The following is an 8,787-nucleotide window of genomic DNA, read 5'->3' as shown; positions in this document are numbered from 1 at the left end:
TGCTGCACGGCTTTCCTCACATGGCCCCGTCCAAGACGGCCCCATATCCAAGGCTGGGCTCAGAGACCGCCTCCTCAAGCACCTGTGCAAGCGCAGCTTTTGGGTCTATTGACCTGGGTTCAAACGCACAGCAAGGCCATGTCACAGCCCTGTGACAGGCAAGTTCCTGTGGTAGCTTCTCAGAGCCTCATTGAAAATGGAGTCTCTGACCAGGACCTCGTGGGGGTGGTGAGCAGGGGGCACAGGGTGTGGCCTGGCTGGGGGTGAAGGGCAATGACCCTGAGTCCCCCGTTCATGTTCACAGCTGGACTTGGTCGCTGAGAGCTGAGTGATCTTGATCTCTGCTCATGTACAAAAAGGGGTGAAATCACCGAGTGGGGGTGGGGGTGGGGGTGCCCTTTGCAACATTAACTATGCCCGGGACGGGTGGTGGGCTCCCTCCTCCCTGGGCTCCCACCCCCCTGACGGCAACCAGGGCCGGACCTGGTGTCCAGGGTCCTGCCGGGGGACGAGGAGAAGAGGTGTAGGGGAGGAGAGAGGGGCGGACTGACCTCCTTGCCTGGCTCCGTGTCCCGCCGCCCGCAGGTCCCCAGCCCAGCCCTGCACCACGGGCCCCTGCAGGTTACGTGTGGAGACCAGGACGGGGGACGGGCTGCCTATCGGGCGACACGGTCCCGCGCCTCCCGGTCTCCTCGCCCTCGCCCTGGCCCTGGCCCTGGCCCCCGGCTCGGTTTGGGGCGGCGCGAGGTCCCAGCGGGCGTGCGGGGCCGAGGGCAGGCGGGGGGCGCTGGGCCCTGGGGCGCGGTCCGCCAGGCGCGCTGGACCCCGCGTGCGCGCGGCCGTGGACTCGAGGCCCGGCGGCCCCGACCGTCCCCACCACGGCCCGCGGGGGAGGCGGGCGCGACCCCCGAGCGCCCCGGGCCCCGAGCTCGCGCGGCGGCGCCCGCGCTCACACCTGCGGCGGGCGGGGCGGGGCGGGGCGGGGCCTCGGCTGTCCCCGCCCACCCGGCCGGAGCCCGGGAGCCCGGGCGGAACCGAGCGGCGGGGCCCGAGCGGCCGGCGGCGCAGCGCGGCGCAGACAATGGGAGCGGCGCGCGCGGCGGCGGTTGCGGAGCTCCGGGCCCGGCGGGGACGGGAGGCCGCGCCATGAGCCCCGCAGCCGGGCGCGCCCCTGCGCCGCGCGCGGGCCGAGGCGAGCGGCCTCTGCGAGCCCCGGGCCCCGCCCTGGGGCCGGCGATGCGCTGCCAGGGCTGAGGATGATGGTAGATTGCCAGGTGAGTGCCCCCCCCGGCCCCGCCCCGGCCCCGGCCGCGCTCCCGGCCGGGGGGGTGGCGGAGGACCGCAGGGCCCGGCCCGCACCCCATCCCGCGAGGAGGGAGCAGGGCGCCGGGCCCGCGCTCAGCGCGCGCTTACGCAGTTCCGCGTCCAGCCCCTCCTGGTACAACTGGGAAACTGAGACCAGGAGAGGCGGGGATTGGCCCGGGGCGCGCGAGGTGAGAGGTGAGTCCAGAGAAGGAGAGGTTCTGGTCTCCCAGGCCAGGGCTCGCCCCTCCTATGGGGTTTCCAGTCGGAATCCTGGGGACCCCTTCACCCCCTCCCATGTGGGAGGACATCCCCACGCGCCCACAGGTACATACACACACTGACTTCACAGATGGGGGCCATGGGATGGGGTCGGAGGAGGAGTGGACACTGCGGAGGTGACAAGAGGGAAAGAAGAAAGGGATTGGAGGCAGCCATGGGGCGGGGGCATCCAGTCTCCTGGGAGGATGTCCAGGGCTCATACGTGGCAAGGGGAGACATGCCCGGCTGATGACCGGGGCTCCGCAGGGTGCCCAGGGGGCTGCCTGGCTGGACACTTTCCTAGGGCACCTGGGGAGGACAGGCTCTGGGGTCCTGGCACACCATCCTGGGCACCTAGACTAGGAAGAGACACCCGCCTAGGTGGAGGGGCTACGAGACAGGCCTCAGCTTACTCCTCTGAAGGTTGGGCTGCATAGAGCAGGGCACCTAGGGTCCCACAGGCTTGTGGAAGAATATCTTGGCCCTGGATCTCCATCCCTGACTTACTCCGCTCCCAGGCCAGGGAACATGCTTGGGACTGCCTGGAGGTCCTTCTGAGCAGAGGGCAGCCTGGGGGCTTGAGGGGAATGAGGAGCTGGGTATGCAGAGCATGGCAGAGCACTAGACCCCTGGGCTGGGGCCAAGGTCGAGATCCTCCTTATGGTGGCCTCGGGGCCCCCACTGGGAAGAGGTCCCAGAGTCAGGGCTCTGGCCAGGGTGAGGAGGTCTGATGAATGCACCAAGCACCAGGACAGGAGAGGGAAGCAGGGACAACGGAGGCCTCTGAGGCTTCTCACACCCACCCTGGAGCCCACAGATCCTGCTCCTTTACCTTCTAGGGCCAGGGAGAGCCGCTGCCTTGGCTACACCCAAACAAAGGTGTGTGTTTTGTTTTCTGGTTTTCCTGCTGGGGCTGCCATGCTGAGGCTGACCACGAGGGGGCAGGCTGTACCCACTGTGCTCAGTGAAGCCAGCGGAGCAGGGAAGGGACACCCAGGGGTCATTCTGGGCATCCCCTGCCCCCACCCCAACAGGCACTTCTGACTGTTAGCCTCCAGGTCCATGATGTGAGCTGTTCAGAGGCAGGACGGGGCTCTGAGACTCTCTCGTGGACCCGCTCAGCTACTGTGCCTCTCACACTCACCCTGAGCAGGGGCTGTGTGAGCTCTGGGGGTGGTGCTGAGAGGTCCTCCACGCTCCCTGTCCTGCAGGAGCTCACAGCCCAGAAGGGGAGATGGGCCAAAGCACAAGAGCCTATTCAGGTGAAAGGGAAGAGCAAGCGCTGTAGGGAAGTGAGGCAGGGTGAAGGAGGGTGGGCAGGAACCCCTGGCTGGTGTCTTATAGACCTCCAGGGTGACCCTGATGCTGGGAGCCAAAGAACAAAAGGAACACAGTCCTGCACATGTCTGCAAGCAGTGTGCTTTGGGGAAAAGCAAAGCTGCAGAGCCTCGGAGGCAGAGAGGAGCTAAGAGAGAGCTGGAGACAGCTCTGGAGGGAGGAGGGCAGGGCCAGACCCCAGCCTGGAAATACGTACTAGCTGTCTGTGCCATGGGACACATTCGCCTTCCTTGGACCATATCCTGGTTCTTGTACCAGAATCCTGGCTCAGCTCAGCTGGGAGCCTCTGCCTCCAGATCTGCTCAGGAGGCTGCAGCCTCCACCCAGGCTCGACTGGGGCAGGGTCTGTCTCCAAGAGCATACACTGCTATTGGCAGGATTCATCTGGGCAAGGAGTGGGTGCAGAGAGATATTCCAGAAAGAAGTGTCCTGTGGTCAGGCTTGGTTCGAGGCAGGGAGGCTGACGATGAGGATGATAATTGGAGCTTATATCTACTGTGTGCCCGCAGGCTCCCCGTCCTCACTGCCCTAGGTCACCTCCTGCGTCGCCATCAGGTTCCTGGGGCTCCGCCTAAAACGCTTGCTTGGCTGCACCTGGCCAGGGTGGCTGAGGTCGGGGTTGGTACTGGAGGAGGGGTTGTGTTCAGTTTTTGTTCATGCGGTAACAAAGTGCCACAAATTGGGTGGCTCAAAGCAAAAGAAATTTATTCTCCATCAGTTCTGAAGGCCAGAAGCCCAGCATCAGGTTTTGGCAGTTCCGCGCTCTCTCTGCAAGCTCTTAGGAGAGGATCTTTCCTACCCCTTCCAACCTCTGGTGGTGCCAGCCACTCGTAGCATTCCTCAACTCAGGCACATTGCTCCCAACTCTGATTCTGTCCTCATTACGGCCTCCTCTGTGTGTCTGTGTCCAGGTTTCCCGTGTTTATGGGGACACCAGTCATTATAAAAACACCTCGTCCAGTGTGTTCTCATCTTAACCTGATGACATCTGCAAAAATGCTATTTCCAAGTAAGGTTTACTCACAGGTGCAGGGTTAGGACTTCAACATGCTTTCTGGGGACACAGTTCAACCCACAACAGGAGCACTGGTGTAATTCCTGCCCCAAAGGCTAGGTACCCAGGTGCCCAGGGGGCTGGGGGGAGCCGTTGGGGGTCTGGGGAGGTCTCCAGGACCCATCTGGTTGGCCAGGTTGTGTTGTGAGTGCCCTCTGAGGGTGTGCTATCAGGAACAGCAGGTGGCGCTGTGACCCCCTCACGTGTCCCCACCCCGGCTCTGAGCACCAGTTGGGTAGACAAAGGTCTCACCTTCCAGTTGCGAGGAGACAGCAGCCAACTGTAAACGCACCGGGAGCACCATCATTTCAGGGGTGACACACACCGGGAAGGAAACAAGGTGGGGCCAAGGGGTAGTGACTCGGTGGCGCCCAGGACAGCGCACCAGGGAACCTAGCAGGGCCAGGCCTCCCGAGGTCAGGAGCTGGTGTTTCCTTCTTCACTTGCAAGCCGAGCGGGCCCTTCTAAGCCATTTCCAAGGCCCTGGGCTCCTCCCAGGGCAGCTCAGGTTACCCTCTGTGGTTTCTGGCAGCTCATCTGTTGCTGCCAGGCAGGGTGGCTGGGTCTGAGGGGCACAGGGAAGGCAGCCATCTGGATGGGTGGGCTGTCCAGACCTGAGGGGTTCCTGTCCCCAGAGACCCTGCCCAACGAAGGGCAGTGCTGCCCAGCTGCTCACCTGGTGGGGTTCTGCACTGTCCTCAGACCGGCCGGAGGGGCTGAGGAACAGGTCCTGGGTTCCCCAGGGACAGTAGGCTCCTAGGGGCATCAATGAAATGAAGCAGAGTGCCCATGCTGTTGGCCCCAGAAGTGAAGCCAGTTGGGTGCTCCTCGGTCCCACGAGGCTGCGGCCACAAGCCCTTGACAGTGGGTCACTCACAACGGATACTCACTTCCCAGGGGCCTCGCCTTGGCTCCAATCTGAGAAGGTGAGGCCATGGAGAGGAAATAGAGGAATGGGGGTGGAGGACAGATAGTAGATCCTAGGAGAAGGCACCCGGCCAGGACCCTGGGGACCTGAGGTCGTGGCCAGTCTACCATCGGCACACACCAGCCATGGGCTGGGCTCTGCGGAGGAACCCCCAGACCCTCCCACACTCCTGCTGGAGTGGTGCCTTCCCCACGCCTGGCCTTAGGCTGCAATGTCTCACAATGCCACAACATAGGTACCTCTGCCGTCTTCATACACAGAAGGGGAGACTGAGGCTCTGAAAGGTGAATGGACTCCCCAGCTGGGTGGTGGCAGGGCTGGTGGGGACACGTCCCTGTGTGCAGACATGCCCGGGAGGGGCAAGGCACAGGTGTTGGCACCAAATTCCTTGTGATTGCAGTGAGCTTCCAAAGTCAGGGCTGGGCAGGCCCCAAGGTGATGGTTAACAGCCAGAATGGAGACGTAAACAGAGCTAATGAGCCCCTTCGTCCTCTCCCCACTCTAATGAAGGCCTTGGGCTCTGAGCTCTGCATTTTCTCAGAGTTCTGGGCTTTTGATGCTCAGTCTTCACTTAGGGTCACTGCAGAGCACATCTCCCTGGGGGCTGGGGAGTGAGCTTACGGGACCCAGGGATCTCCTCCCAGGGCAGCCAAGTCAGAGTGAGGAGGTGGAAAAGAGAGGGCATCCCCTTAGAAATGACAAGCCCGGGAAGGAGGGTGAGTTCCCATGGTAACCTGTAGCAGTTGCTTGGCAACTACAGGCCCCCAAAATACTTGCCTGCAGGAAGGCTTGGGACTGGGGCTTTCCAGGGGCCCCTGTGTGGACCCAATAGCTGTGCAGTCTGATCCCCCCTTCAACCCCCCCACCAGCATCCCCACCCTAGATCCTTTCTGAGGGAAACCCCAGTCTGCCCCTCCCTCCCCGCGGCTCCACCCTGCCAACCAGCCACCTGTGTCAGGCTATCCCCCTAGCAACAGAAGCTGTTTCCTGGATACCCGAGTGACAGTTGATAGTGGCACAACATCAGAAAATGTCAGGTCAGAGGGCACCGGAGATGGGGCTGGGTGCCAGCCAGGGTGAAGGGAGCTAGGCCTGGTGCCCTGGACTTTGCACCCCCTGCAGCCACCGGCAACCCGGGCCTGGGGGCAGCGGGGGCAGGGCAAGGTGTGGAATGGGGGACTGTGGTTCTGGTCGGAGCCAGCTGAAACTGACTAGCTCTGTGACTTTGGCATGTCGCCGGCCTCAGTTTCCCCATCTGTGGCCCCCTCTTCCCCAGTACCCATGTGTTCACCATTCGGGGCATGAACACTGCCCTGGGAATCACCCACTGGGGCTTTGGGGAAGGACGGTGAGGGGCCAGGAGCAGACCAGCCTCTGTTTGCCCCTCCGCTGGCCTGCTCTGCACCTGGGTACTAGGGGAGGCAGGCAGCCTCACAGCGAAGGCCATTGGCTTCAGAGATGGACACCAGCGCAGTGCGTATCACCAAGTGGCCTCGAATGAGTGCTAAACCACCCTGAGCCTTGCTGTTCTCCAGTTGTGAGCAAAACCCAGCGACAGAAGGACATCCAGCCCTGTGGGCTGCTAGGGCCTGCTTCCGTTTGTGGGCTCTGACTCCGTACCCAGCAGTGTAGTATCCACAGGGTGGGAGCGAGGCCCCAGAGCCCCCTGCCTTGCCTTGGAATGAAGGACAGGGGGCCTTTGGGGTCCAGACCGCCCCAAGGAGTGGATTTTGGAGCTGGGAAGGGTGTGAGGCCCAGGGACCCTCAGGTGTTCTCTCTGGGGAGGGCAGGGATGGGTGGTCTTGTTGGTGACCTTGGGGGTCACCCCCCCTTACCGGTCGGGGAGGCGGGATTCCAGTCTGACCTTGACCATTCACTCACTCTGATCTTGGGCCATCACCCCACCCCCTGGCCCCCCAGGCCCCATCCGTCAAAAGGGGAGGGGGGGGGTGCCCACGTCCGGCGTGGGGAGGAGGCTCGGGTGGCACTGTGCCCGCTCGCGGGTTGGGTTTGGGGGCGGCGGCTCCGGCCGGGTGGCTTGGGCGCCGCGCCCCTGCCCACTCTGCCGGGCCGCCCGTCACTCGAGCGCGGCGGGAGGAGGGGCGGGGCGAGGGCGGCGCAGACAATGGCCCGGGCCGGTGGGTGGCGGTGGCGACGGCAGTGCCCGGAGCGGGGCGGGGCGCCCGGCGGCCGCAGGCGGCGCGCTGCTGCCCTGGGCCCCAGGCGGGGTGCAGCCCCTGTCCGCGTTCATGCTGGTGGCCCCGCCGAGCGTGCGGGCGGACGAGGTGAGCCCCAGCCCCGCGGGGCCGGGGGTGGGGGCAGGGCCACGCGGCGGCGGCGCTCGCTGCGGGAGAGCGCGGCACCACCTCCCAGGCCTGAGAGCGGGATCCACCCCGGGGCTGGAGGGCACGCGGGTTCTTCCGCCTTTCTGGGCTGGGATCCGGAATGGGTTCCCCCGGGGAAGGCACACCGTCTGCGGTCCCAGGTGTGCCCACCTGGCCTGCGCGCGCGCTGCGGTGGGGAGGGCGTGGTCCTGGCCGGTGAGGGGCTGAGTCCGGAAGCCTAGCCCCTGCCCCCTTGGGATCCTGCGGAGTGCAGGCCTCCGTTCCAGGAGGTCCTTTACCTGTAAAGGTGCAGGTCAAAACTGGGAGGGCAAGGATGCGTGGGGAGGACCAGATGTTGAAGCCCTGGGAGCTGCCTCCACCTAAACTGAATCTGCCAGATTCTTGCTCCACTCACTGCACCTGGCTGGGCTGGGCTGGGCTTGGGGGGGGGCGGCGAGGAGCCCAGTCAGGTAGTTACTTCAACTCCTCTGCCTTGGCTGCCTCACCTGTGGACTCATGGATGTCAAGGTGTGTGAACCGTTCCTGGAGTACCTGGGACCTTCACCTGCAAGCCCTCTGCAGGTGGCAGGAAATGTATGTTCCCCTCCAAGGAAGGCAGATGGTGGTGTGGTCCACCAGCTGTGAAGGCAGGCAGTGTCGACTGCCCTTGGGGAGCTGGGGGCTGGCCCTGAGCTGAACCCATATGTTTTTCTAGGAGGGGACATGGGGGACCAGAGAAGCTGAGTAGATTGCCAGGCCACACCTGAAGGCAAGCCCCACCTGGATCGCCTTCCTCCCCGAGGCCAGAGTTCTAGGGTGTGCTGGGTGTATACTGCCCAGGAAGTTGCCTGGGGGTGCCCTTTGGCCCTCTACTGGCTCAGGGTGAGGCGGTCCACCTGGCCTGAGGCACTGGACAGGGGACGGCCGTGGGCTCCACAGCGAGGTGAGTTGAGGGTAAGCAGGCAGTGCCCATCGTGGGAGGGCTGGGCTGGCAGTGTCACCTGCCTGCCCCCCTGCCCCCCCCCCCCTCCGCACCAGAAGATTGCAAATCTGAAGTATGTCAAGGAGTTTCCTTTACAGCCATGTGGGGCCAGGAAATCCTTGCACAAAGCACATACATCCTTCTCCTTCCCTTCTCACTAGCCCTGCCAGAAGCAGGCATGGGGCGGGCCCTGAGGGAGCATGTGCACTGGGTCTGGGGACGCAGGGCAGCCTTTGGGTGACCGTGCACTTTTGAGTGAATATGTGACCATGTGCGTCGTCTTGTGCCACCGGTGTGCATGATGAGCCCAGCGGTGGCCGAGTGAGCCTGCGTGTGAAGGGAGTCGTGTGCTGCGAGTGGAAACACATGGCTGATTACAGCATGGGGGTGGGGGGAGTCATGCACATATGGCATGAGAGTGCACACATGTGTTCCTGTGCCAGCGGTGGTGTGTATAGGTGTGTGCATGTTTGCACCTTGCTTTTTCAAAGCGCCTGGCCCAAGTCGTGTCCGTGCCCCCTCAACATCTCCGTAGCAGGTAGCTCGTCTGTGAAAGGGGGTTATTAAGTGTGCACAGCTCACAAGGTTGGGGAGGCTT

At 63.7% G+C, this 8,787-nt stretch overlaps 1 long non-coding RNA gene across 9 annotated transcripts; it reads right to left on the bottom strand.

Annotated features, from left to right (window-relative positions):
- Positions 1-3,580: 3,580 nt before the first annotated feature.
- On the bottom strand, positions 3,581-6,957 carry LOC144285726 (uncharacterized). 9 transcript variants are annotated; one of them, XR_013353953.1, is made up of 6 exons: positions 6,719-6,957; positions 5,879-6,022; positions 5,123-5,517; positions 4,632-4,873; positions 4,208-4,520; positions 3,581-3,889 (listed from the first exon to the last, which is right to left on the bottom strand). It is a non-coding gene; the product is annotated as an uncharacterized LOC144285726 (long non-coding RNA). The 9 variants fall into 9 exon arrangements; XR_013353955.1 differs by having other exon boundaries at positions 6,765-6,957; XR_013353954.1 differs by having other exon boundaries at positions 5,123-5,302; positions 6,719-6,955.
- Between the last annotated feature and the right edge of the window lie 1,830 nt (positions 6,958-8,787).

The sequence above is a fragment of the Canis aureus genome, chromosome 16 (assembly GCF_053574225.1).
Source record: "Canis aureus isolate CA01 chromosome 16, VMU_Caureus_v.1.0, whole genome shotgun sequence".
NCBI lineage: Eukaryota > Metazoa > Chordata > Mammalia > Carnivora > Canidae > Canis > Canis aureus.
Note: the sequence above shows the minus strand (reverse complement) of the source record. Positions and strands in the feature narration are given on the sequence as shown.